Source organism: Patagioenas fasciata, chromosome 29 (genome assembly GCF_037038585.1).
Source record: "Patagioenas fasciata isolate bPatFas1 chromosome 29, bPatFas1.hap1, whole genome shotgun sequence".
Classification (NCBI taxonomy): domain Eukaryota; kingdom Metazoa; phylum Chordata; class Aves; order Columbiformes; family Columbidae; genus Patagioenas; species Patagioenas fasciata.
Window position 1 is genome coordinate 78,034 of NC_092548.1, and position 12,847 is coordinate 90,880.

Here is a 12,847-nt window from a genome sequence, read left to right on the forward strand (position 1 = left end):
TGTCACAATGGACTCTGGGGACAAGGGTGGGTCCTGGTATGTCACAATGGCCCCTGGGGACAAAGAGGGTCCCCAGGATGTCACAATGCGCCCTGGGGAAAATGGGGGGTCCTGGGATGTCACAATGGGCCCTGGGGACAAAGGGGGCTCCCCAGGATGTCACAATGGGCTCTGAGGACAAGAGGGGTCCCAAGGATGTCACAATTGGCACTGGAGAAAAAGGGGAGGGTCCCCACGGTGCCACGATGGGCCCTGGGGACAAGGGGGTTCCCAGGATGTCACAATGGGCCCTGGGTACAATGGGGGGTCCTGGGATGTCACAATGGGCCCAGGGGACAAAGTGAGTCCCCAGGATGTCACAATGGGCCCTGGGGACAAAGGGGGTTCCCCTGAACGTCACAATGGGCCCTGGAGACAAAGGGGGGTCCCCAGGATGTCACAATGGGCACTGGAGAAAAAGGGGGGGTCCCCACGGTGTCACAATGAGCCCTGGGGACAATGGGGGATTCTGGGATGTCACAATAGGCCCTGGGGACAAAGGGGGTCCCCAGGATGTCACAATGGGTCCTGGGGACAACGGGGGTCCCCACAGTGTCAGAATGGGGCCGGGGGATAAAGGGGGACCGCAGGATGTGCATAATGGGGCCTGGGGACAATGGGGGGTCGTGGGATGTCACAATGGGCCTTGGGGAAAAAGAGGGGGTCTCCAGGATTTCACAATGGGCCGGGGGAACAACAGGGGGTCCTGGGACGTCACAATGGGCCCTGGAGAAAAGGGGGGTCCCCAGGATGTCACAATGGGCCCTGGGGACAAAGAGGAGTCCCCTGAATGTCAGAATGGGCCCTGAGGACAAGGAGGGTCTCCACGGTGTCACAATGGGCCCTGGGGACAAAGGGAGTCCCCAGGATATCACAATGGGACCTGGGGACAAAGAGGGTCCCCATGGTGTCAGAATGGGCCCTGGGGACAAAGGGGGGTCCCCAGGATGTCACAATGGGCCCTGGGGACAATGGGGGGTCCTGGGATGTCACAATAGGCCCTGGGGACAAAGGGGGTCCCCATGATTTCACAATGGGCCCAGGGGACAATGGGGCATCCTGGGACGTCACAATGGGCCCTGGGGACAAAGGGGGTCCCCATGGTGTCACAATGGCCCTGGGGATAAAGGGGGACCCCAGGATGTGTATTATGGGGCCTGGGGACAATGGGGGGTCCTGGGATGTCACAATGGGCTCTGGGGACAATAGGGGGTCCTGGGACGTCACAATGGGCCCTGGGGACAAAGGGGGTCTTCAGGATGTCACAATGGGCCCGGGGGACAAAGGGGGTCCCCAGGATGTCACAATAGGCCCTGGGGAAAAAGAGGGCTCCCCAGGATATCACAATGGGCCCTGGGGACAAAGAGGGGTCCACAGGATGTGCACAATGGGCCCTGGGGACAAAGGGGGCTCCCCAGGATATCACAATGGGCTCTGGTGACATAGGGGTCCCCAAGATGTCACAACGGGTCCTGGGGACAAGGGGGGTCCCAAGGATGTCACAATGGGCACTGGAGACAAAGGGGGGGTCCCCACGGTGCCACGATGGGCCCTGGGGACAAGGGGGTCCCCAGGATGTAACAATGTGCCCTTGGGACAATGGGGGCTCCTGCGATGTCACAATGGGCCCTGGGGACAAAGGGAGGCCCCAGGATGTCACAATGGACCCTGGGGACAAAAGGGGTCCCCGGGATGTCACAATGGGCCCAGGGGACAACGAAGCATCCTGGGACGCCACAATGGGCCCGGGGAAAAAGGGGGGTCCCCAGGTTGTTCACAATGGGCCCTGGGGACAATGGGGGTCCTGGGATGTCACAATGAACCCAAGGGACAAAGGGGGTCCCCAGGATGTCAAAATGGGCCCTGGGGATAAAGGGGACTCCCCAGGATGTCACAATAGGCCCTGGGGACAAAGGGGGTCCCCAGGATGTCACAACGGGCCCTGGGTACAAGGGGGGTCCCACCCTGTCACAATGAGCACTGGGGACAAAGGGGGTCCCCAGGATGTCAGAATGGGCACTGGAGACACTGGAGACACTGGGCATTGTCCCTGGGGACAATGGGGGGTCCTGGGACATCACAATGGGCCCTGGGGACAAAGGCGGTCCCAGGGTGTCACAATAAGCCATGGGGACAAGGGGGGTCCCCTGGATGTCACAATGGGCACTGGGGACAAAGGGGGGTCCCCACGGTGCCATGATGGGCCCTGGCGACAAGGGGGTCCCCAGGATGTCACAATGGGCCCATGGGACAAAGGGGGTACCCATGGTGTCACAATGGGCCCTGGGGACAACTTGGGGTCCTGGGATGTCACAATGGGCCCCGGTGACAAAGGGGGTCCCCGTGGTGCCACAATGTGCCCCTGGGACAAAGGGGGTCCCCAGAATGTCATAATGGGCACTGGGGACAAGGGGGGTCCCCAGGATGTCACAAGTGGCCCTGGGGATAAAGAGGGTCCCCATGGTGCCACAATGTGCCCCTGGGACAAAGGGGTCCCCAGGATGTCACAATAAGCCCTGGGGACAAGGGGGGTCCCCAGGATGTCAGAATGGGCCCTGGGGACAATGCGGGGTCCTGGGATGTCACAATGGGCCACGGGGACAAAGGCGATCCCCAAGGTGTCACAATGGGCCCTGGGGACAAGGGGGTCCCCAGGATGTCACAATGGGCTCATGGGATAAAGGGGGTACCCACGGTGTCACTATAGGCCCTGGGGACAACGGGGGGTCCCCACGGTGCCACGATGGGTCGTGTGGACAAGGGGGTCCCCAGGATGTTCACAACGGGCCCTGGGGACAAAGAGGGTCCCCAGGATGTCACAATGGTCCCTGGGGACAACTTGGGGTCCTGGGATGTCACAATGGGCCCTGGGGACAAAGGCGGTCCCCAGGATGTCACAATAAGCCCTGAGGACAAAGGGGGGTCCCCAGGATGTCGCAATGGGCCTTGGGGACAATGGGGGGTCCTAGGAGTCACAATGGGCCCGAGTGACAAATGGGGTCTCCATGGTGTCACAATGGGCCCTGAAGACAAAGGGGGTCCCCTGAATGTCACAATGGGCCCTGAGGACAATGGGGGTTCCTGGAACGTCACAATGGGCCCTGGGGAGAAAGGGAGGTCCCCAGGATGTCACAATGGGCCCTGGAGACAATTGGGGGTTTTGGGATGTCACGATGGGCTCTGACGACAAGGGGAGGTGCCCATGGTGTCACAATGGGTCCTCAGTGACAAGGGGGGTCCCTATAGTGTCACAATGGGCTCTGCAGACAATGGAGGGTCCTGGGATGTCACAATGGGCACCAGTGACAAAGGGGGTCCTACATGGTGCCACAATGGGCCCTGGGGAGTAAGTGGGGTCCTGGGATGTCACAATGGGTCCTGGGGACAAAGGGTGATCCTTTGATGTCACAAGGGGCCCTGGAGGCAAGGGGGTCCCCAGGATGTTACAATGGGCCCTGGGCACAAAGGGGGGTCCCCATAGTGTCACAATGGGTCCCCAGTGACAAGGGGGTCCCCACGGTGCCACGATGGTCCCTGGGGACAAGAGGGGGTCCCCATGGTGTCACAATGGACCCTGGGGTCAAAGGGGGTTCCCAGGACATCACAATGGGCTCTGGGGACAATGGGGATCCTGGGACATGAGCCATGGGGACAAGGGGGGGTCCTGGGACCTCACAATGGGTCCTGGGGACAAAGCGGTTCCCCAGGACGTCACAATGGGCCCTGGGGACAAAGGGGGTCCCCACAGTGTCACAATGGGCCCTGGGGACAAAGGAGGTCCCCATAGTGTCACAATGGGCCCAGGGGACAAAAGGGGGACCCCAGGATGTCACCATGGGCCCAGGGAGAATGGGGGGTCCTGGGACGTTATAATGGGCCCTCGGGAAAAAGGGGGTCCACATGGTGCCACAATGGGCCCTGGGGACAACGGGGGTCCCAGGATGCCACAATGGACACTGGGGACAAGGGGGTCCCCAGGATGTCACAATGGGCCCTAGGGACACAGGTGGCTCCTGAGATGTCACAATGGGCCCTGGGGACACAGGTGGTCCCCAGGATGTCACAATGGGCCCTGGGGACAAAGTGGGGTCCTAAGATGTCACAATGGGCACTGGGGACAAAGGGGGTCCCCATGGTGCCACAATGGGCCTTGAGGACAATGGGGTCTCCCCAGGATGTCACAATGGGCCTTGGGGACAAAGGGGTGTCCCCTGAATGTGCATAATGGGCCCTGGGGACAATGGGGTGTCCTGGGATGTCACAATGGGCCCTGGGGACAAAGGGGGTCTTCAGGATGTCACAATGGGCACTGGGGACAACGAGGGGTCCTGGGACGTCACAATGAGCCCTGGGGAGAAAGGGGGGTCCCCACCCTGTCAGAAGGGACCCTGGGGACAAGGTGGGGTCCTGGGATGTCACAATGGGCCCTGGGGACAAAGGGGGTGTCCATGGTGCCACAATGGGCCCTGGGGACTAGGGAGGGGGGGTCCCCTCGGTGCCACGATGGGCCCTGGGGACAAGGGGGTCCCCAGGATGTCACAATGGGCCCTGAGGACAAATTGGGGTTCTGGGATGTCACAATGGGCCCTGGGGACAAAGGGGGTCCCCATGGTGCCACAATAGGCCCTGGGGACAAAGAGGGGTCCCCAGAATGTCACAATGGGCCCTGGGAACAATAGGGGGTCCTGGGACGTCACAATGGGCCCTGGAGTAAAGGGGGGTCCCCAGGATGTCACAATAGGCCCTGGGGACAAAGAGGAGTCCCCTGAATGTCATAATGGGCCCTGGGGACAAGGAGGGTCGTCACGGTGTCACAATGGGCCCTGGGGACAATGGGGGGTCCTGGGATGTCACAATAGGCCCTGGGGACAAAGGGGGTCTTCAGGATGTCACAATGGGCCCGGGGGACAAAGGCGGTCCCCAGGATGTCACAATAGGCCCTGGGGAAAAAGAGGGCTCCCCAGGATATCACAATGGGCCCTGGGGACAAAGAGGGGTCCACTGGATGTGCACAATGGGCCCTGGGGACAAAGGGGGCTCCCCAGGATATCACAATGGGCTCTGGTGACATAGGGGTCCCCAAGATGTCACAACGGGTCCTGGGGACAAGGGGGGTCCCAAGGATGTCACAATGGGCACTGGAGACAAAGGGGGGGTCCCCACGGTGCCACGATGGGCCCTGGGGACAAGGGGGTCCCCAGGATGTAACAATGTGCCCTTGGGACAATGGGGGCTCCTGCGATGTCACAATGGGCCCTGGGGACAAAGGGAGGCCCCAGGATGTCACAATGGACCCTGGGGACAAAAGGGGTCCCCGGGATGTCACAATGGGCCCAGGGGACAACGAAGCATCCTGGGACGCCACAATGGGCCCGGGGAAAAAGGGGGGTCCCCAGGTTGTTCACAATGGGCCCTGGGGACAATGGGGGTCCTGGGATGTCACAATGAACCCTAGGGACAAAGGGGGTCCCCAGGATGTCACAATGGGCCCTGGGGATAAAGGGGACTCCCCAGGATGTCACAATAGGCCCTGGGGACAAAGGGGGTCCCCAGGATGTCACAACGGGCCCTGGGTACAAGGGGGGTCCCACCCTGTCACAATGAGCACTGGGGACAAAGGGGGTCCCCAGGATGTCACAATGGGCACTGGAGACAAAGGGGGGGTCTCCACGGTGCCACAATGGGCCCTGGGGACAAGAGGGTCCCCACGGTTTCACAATGGGCCCTGGGGACAAGGGGGATCCCCGCCCTGTCACAATGGGCCCTGGGGACAAGAGGGTCCCCACGGTTTCACAATGGGCCCTGGGGACAAGGGGGATCCCCGCCCTGTCACAGTGGGCCCTGGGGCCAAAGGGATCCCCAGGATGTCACAATGGGCCCTGGGGACTGCGGGGGGTACTAGGATGTCACAATGGGTCTTGGGGACAAAGGGGGTACCCAGGATGTCACAATGGGCCCTGGGGACAGTGGGGGGTCCCTTGAAGGTCACAATGGGCCCATGGGACAAAGAGGGTGCCCACGGTGTCACAGTGGGCCCTGGCGACAAAGGGGGATCCCCAGGATGTCACAATGGGCCCCGGGGACAAAGTAAAATCCTGGAATGTCACAATGGTCCCCAGTGACAAAGGCGCTCCCCATGGTGCCACAATGGGCCCTGGGGACAAAGTGGGTCCCCAGGATTTCACAATGAGCACTGGGGACAAGGGGGGGTTCCCAGGGAGTCACAATGGGTCCTGGGGACAACGAGGCGTCCTGGGACGTCACAATGGGACTTGGGGACAAAGGGGGTCTTCCACAGTCTCACAATGGGCCCTAGAGACAAGGGGAGATCCCCAGGATGACACAATAGGCCCTGGGGACAAAGAGGAGTCCCCCTGAATGTCACAATGGGCCCTGGGGACAAGGGGGGTCCCCATGGTATCACAATAAGCCCTGGGGACAAAGTGGGGTCCTGGGATGTCACAACTGGCCCCAGTGACAAAGGGTGTCCCCATGGTGCCACAATGGGCCCTGGGGAGAAAGAGGGTCCCCAGGATGTCACAATGGGCTTTGGGGACAAGGCGGGGTCCCCAGGATGTCACAATGGGGTCTTGGGACAAAGGGGGTCCCCAGGATGTCACAATGGTCCCTGGGGACAATGGGGGGTCCTGGGACATCACAATGGGCCCTGGGGACAAAGGCGGTCCCAGGGTGTCACAATAAGCCATGGGGACAAGGGGGGTCCCCAGGATGTCACAATGGGCACTGGGGACAAAGGGGGGTCCCCACGGTGCCATGATGGGCCCTGGCGACAAGGGGGTCCCCAGGATGTCACAATGGGCCCATGGGACAAAGGGGGTACCCATGGTGTCACAATGGGCCCTGGGGACAACTTGGGGTCCTGGGATGTCACAATGGGCCCCGGTGACAAAGGGGGTCCCCGTGGTGCCACAATGTGCCCCTGGGACAAAGGGGGTCCCCAGAATGTCATAATGGGCACTGGGGACAAGGGGGGTCCCCAGGATGTCACAAGTGGCCCTGGGGATAAAGGGGGTCCCCATGGTGCCACAATGTGCCCCTGGGACAAAGGGGTCCCCAGGATGTCACAATAAGCCCTGGGGACAAGGGGGGTCCCCAGGATGTCAGAATGGGCACTGGGGACAACGCGGGGTCCTGGGATGTCACAATGGGCCACGGGGACAAAGGCGATCCCCATGGTGTCACAATGGGCCCTGGGGACAAGGGGGTCCCCAGGATGTCACAATGGGCTCATGGGATAAAGGGGGTACCCACGGTGTCACTATAGGCCCTGGGGACAACGGGGGGTCCCCACGGTGCCACGATGGGTCGTGTGGACAAGGGGGTCCCCAGGATGTTCACAACGGGCCCTGAGGACAAAGGGGGTCCCCACGGTGTCACAATGGTCCCTGGGGACAACTTGGGGTCCCCAGGATGTCACAATGGGCCCTGGGGACAAAGGCGGTCCCCAGGATGTCACAATAAGCCCTGGGGACAAGGGGGGTCCCCAGGATGTCACAATGGGCCCTGGGGACAAAGGCGGTCCCAGGGTGTCACAATAAGCCATGGGGACAAGGGGGGTCCCCTGGATGTCACAATGGGCACTGGGGACAAAGGGGGGTCCCCACGGTGCCATGATGGGCCCTGGCGACAAGGGGGTCCCCAGGATGTCACAATGGGCCCATGGGACAAAGGGGGTACCCATGGTGTCACAATGGGCCCTGGGGACAACTTGGGGTCCTGGGATGTCACAATGGGCCCCGGTGACAAAGGGGGTCCCCGTGGTGCCACAATGTGCCCCTGGGACAAAGGGGGTCCCCAGAATGTCATAATGGGCACTGGGGACAAGGGGGGTCCCCAGGATGTCACAAGTGGCCCTGGGGATAAAGAGGGTCCCCATGGTGCCACAATGTGCCCCTGGGACAAAGGGGTCCCCAGGATGTCACAATAAGCCCTGGGGACAAGGGGGGTCCCCAGGATGTCAGAATGGGCCCTGGGGACAATGCGGGGTCCTGGGATGTCACAATGGGCCACGGGGACAAAGGCGATCCCCAAGGTGTCACAATGGGCCCTGGGGACAAGGGGGTCCCCAGGATGTCACAATGGGCTCATGGGATAAAGGGGGTACCCACGGTGTCACTATAGGCCCTGGGGACAACGGGGGGTCCCCACGGTGCCACGATGGGTCGTGTGGACAAGGGGGTCCCCAGGATGTTCACAACGGGCCCTGGGGACAAAGAGGGTCCCCAGGATGTCACAATGGTCCCTGGGGACAACTTGGGGTCCTGGGATGTCACAATGGGCCCTGGGGACAAAGGCGGTCCCCAGGATGTCACAATAAGCCCTGAGGACAAAGGGGGGTCCCCAGGATGTCGCAATGGGCCTTGGGGACAATGGGGGGTCCTAGGAGTCACAATGGGCCCGAGTGACAAATGGGGTCTCCATGGTGTCACAATGGGCCCTGAAGACAAAGGGGGTCCCCTGAATGTCACAATGGGCCCTGAGGACAATGGGGGTTCCTGGAACGTCACAATGGGCCCTGGGGAGAAAGGGAGGTCCCCAGGATGTCACAATGGGCCCTGGAGACAATTGGGGGTTTTGGGATGTCACGATGGGCTCTGACGACAAGGGGAGGTGCCCATGGTGTCACAATGGGTCCTCAGTGACAAGGGGGGTCCCTATAGTGTCACAATGGGCTCTGCAGACAATGGAGGGTCCTGGGATGTCACAATGGGCACCAGTGACAAAGGGGGTCCTACATGGTGCCACAATGGGCCCTGGGGAGTAAGTGGGGTCCTGGGATGTCACAATGGGTCCTGGGGACAAAGGGTGATCCTTTGATGTCACAAGGGGCCCTGGAGGCAAGGGGGTCCCCAGGATGTTACAATGGGCCCTGGGCACAAAGGGGGGTCCCCATAGTGTCACAATGGGTCCCCAGTGACAAGGGGGTCCCCACGGTGCCACGATGGTCCCTGGGGACAAGAGGGGGTCCCCATGGTGTCACAATGGACCCTGGGGTCAAAGGGGGTTCCCAGGACATCACAATGGGCTCTGGGGACAATGGGGATCCTGGGACATGAGCCATGGGGACAAGGGGGGGTCCTGGGACCTCACAATGGGTCCTGGGGACAAAGCGGTTCCCCAGGACGTCACAATGGGCCCTGGGGACAAAGGGGGTCCCCACAGTGTCACAATGGGCCCTGGGGACAAAGGAGGTCCCCATAGTGTCACAATGGGCCCAGGGGACAAAAGGGGGACCCCAGGATGTCACCATGGGCCCAGGGAGAATGGGGGGTCCTGGGACGTTATAATGGGCCCTCGGGAAAAAGGGGGTCCACATGGTGCCACAATGGGCCCTGGGGACAACGGGGGTCCCAGGATGCCACAATGGACACTGGGGACAAGGGGGTCCCCAGGATGTCACAATGGGCCCTAGGGACACAGGTGGCTCCTGAGATGTCACAATGGGCCCTGGGGACACAGGTGGTCCCCAGGATGTCACAATGGGCCCTGGGGACAAAGTGGGGTCCTAAGATGTCACAATGGGCACTGGGGACAAAGGGGGTCCCCATGGTGCCACAATGGGCCTTGAGGACAATGGGGTCTCCCCAGGATGTCACAATGGGCCTTGGGGACAAAGGGGTGTCCCCTGAATGTGCATAATGGGCCCTGGGGACAATGGGGTGTCCTGGGATGTCACAATGGGCCCTGGGGACAAAGGGGGTCTTCAGGATGTCACAATGGGCACTGGGGACAACGAGGGGTCCTGGGACGTCACAATGAGCCCTGGGGAGAAAGGGGGGTCCCCACCCTGTCAGAAGGGACCCTGGGGACAAGGTGGGGTCCTGGGATGTCACAATGGGCCCTGGGGACAAAGGGGGTGTCCATGGTGCCACAATGGGCCCTGGGGACTAGGGAGGGGGGGTCCCCTCGGTGCCACGATGGGCCCTGGGGACAAGGGGGTCCCCAGGATGTCACAATGGGCCCTGAGGACAAATTGGGGTTCTGGGATGTCACAATGGGCCCTGGGGACAAAGGGGGTCCCCATGGTGCCACAATAGGCCCTGGGGACAAAGAGGGGTCCCCAGAATGTCACAATGGGCCCTGGGAACAATAGGGGGTCCTGGGACGTCACAATGGGCCCTGGAGTAAAGGGGGGTCCCCAGGATGTCACAATAGGCCCTGGGGACAAAGAGGAGTCCCCTGAATGTCATAATGGGCCCTGGGGACAAGGAGGGTCGTCACGGTGTCACAATGGGCCCTGGGGACAATGGGGGGTCCTGGGATGTCACAATAGGCCCTGGGGACAAAGGGGGTCTTCAGGATGTCACAATGGGCCCGGGGGACAAAGGCGGTCCCCAGGATGTCACAATAGGCCCTGGGGAAAAAGAGGGCTCCCCAGGATATCACAATGGGCCCTGGGGACAAAGAGGGGTCCACTGGATGTGCACAATGGGCCCTGGGGACAAAGGGGGCTCCCCAGGATATCACAATGGGCTCTGGTGACATAGGGGTCCCCAAGATGTCACAACGGGTCCTGGGGACAAGGGGGGTCCCAAGGATGTCACAATGGGCACTGGAGACAAAGGGGGGGTCCCCACGGTGCCACGATGGGCCCTGGGGACAAGGGGGTCCCCAGGATGTAACAATGTGCCCTTGGGACAATGGGGGCTCCTGCGATGTCACAATGGGCCCTGGGGACAAAGGGAGGCCCCAGGATGTCACAATGGACCCTGGGGACAAAAGGGGTCCCCGGGATGTCACAATGGGCCCAGGGGACAACGAAGCATCCTGGGACGCCACAATGGGCCCGGGGAAAAAGGGGGGTCCCCAGGTTGTTCACAATGGGCCCTGGGGACAATGGGGGTCCTGGGATGTCACAATGAACCCTAGGGACAAAGGGGGTCCCCAGGATGTCACAATGGGCCCTGGGGATAAAGGGGACTCCCCAGGATGTCACAATAGGCCCTGGGGACAAAGGGGGTCCCCAGGATGTCACAACGGGCCCTGGGTACAAGGGGGGTCCCACCCTGTCACAATGAGCACTGGGGACAAAGGGGGTCCCCAGGATGTCACAATGGGCACTGGAGACAAAGGGGGGGTCTCCACGGTGCCACAATGGGCCCTGGGGACAAGAGGGTCCCCACGGTTTCACAATGGGCCCTGGGGACAAGGGGGATCCCCGCCCTGTCACAATGGGCCCTGGGGACAAGAGGGTCCCCACGGTTTCACAATGGGCCCTGGGGACAAGGGGGATCCCCGCCCTGTCACAGTGGGCCCTGGGGCCAAAGGGATCCCCAGGATGTCACAATGGGCCCTGGGGACTGCGGGGGGTACTAGGATGTCACAATGGGTCTTGGGGACAAAGGGGGTACCCAGGATGTCACAATGGGCCCTGGGGACAGTGGGGGGTCCCTTGAAGGTCACAATGGGCCCATGGGACAAAGAGGGTGCCCACGGTGTCACAGTGGGCCCTGGCGACAAAGGGGGATCCCCAGGATGTCACAATGGGCCCCGGGGACAAAGTAAAATCCTGGAATGTCACAATGGTCCCCAGTGACAAAGGCGCTCCCCATGGTGCCACAATGGGCCCTGGGGACAAAGTGGGTCCCCAGGATTTCACAATGAGCACTGGGGACAAGGGGGGGTTCCCAGGGAGTCACAATGGGTCCTGGGGACAACGAGGCGTCCTGGGACGTCACAATGGGACTTGGGGACAAAGGGGGTCTTCCACAGTCTCACAATGGGCCCTAGAGACAAGGGGAGATCCCCAGGATGACACAATAGGCCCTGGGGACAAAGAGGAGTCCCCCTGAATGTCACAATGGGCCCTGGGGACAAGGGGGGTCCCCATGGTATCACAATAAGCCCTGGGGACAAAGTGGGGTCCTGGGATGTCACAACTGGCCCCAGTGACAAAGGGTGTCCCCATGGTGCCACAATGGGCCCTGGGGAGAAAGAGGGTCCCCAGGATGTCACAATGGGCTTTGGGGACAAGGCGGGGTCCCCAGGATGTCACAATGGGGTCTTGGGACAAAGGGGGTCCCCAGGATGTCACAATGGTCCCTGGGGACAATGGGGGGTCCTGGGACATCACAATGGGCCCTGGGGACAAAGGCGGTCCCAGGGTGTCACAATAAGCCATGGGGACAAGGGGGGTCCCCAGGATGTCACAATGGGCACTGGGGACAAAGGGGGGTCCCCACGGTGCCATGATGGGCCCTGGCGACAAGGGGGTCCCCAGGATGTCACAATGGGCCCATGGGACAAAGGGGGTACCCATGGTGTCACAATGGGCCCTGGGGACAACTTGGGGTCCTGGGATGTCACAATGGGCCCCGGTGACAAAGGGGGTCCCCGTGGTGCCACAATGTGCCCCTGGGACAAAGGGGGTCCCCAGAATGTCATAATGGGCACTGGGGACAAGGGGGGTCCCCAGGATGTCACAAGTGGCCCTGGGGATAAAGGGGGTCCCCATGGTGCCACAATGTGCCCCTGGGACAAAGGGGTCCCCAGGATGTCACAATAAGCCCTGGGGACAAGGGGGGTCCCCAGGATGTCAGAATGGGCACTGGGGACAACGCGGGGTCCTGGGATGTCACAATGGGCCACGGGGACAAAGGCGATCCCCATGGTGTCACAATGGGCCCTGGGGACAAGGGGGTCCCCAGGATGTCACAATGGGCTCATGGGATAAAGGGGGTACCCACGGTGTCACTATAGGCCCTGGGGACAACGGGGGGTCCCCACGGTGCCACGATGGGTCGTGTGGACAAGGGGGTCCCCAGGATGTTCACAACGGGCCCTGAGG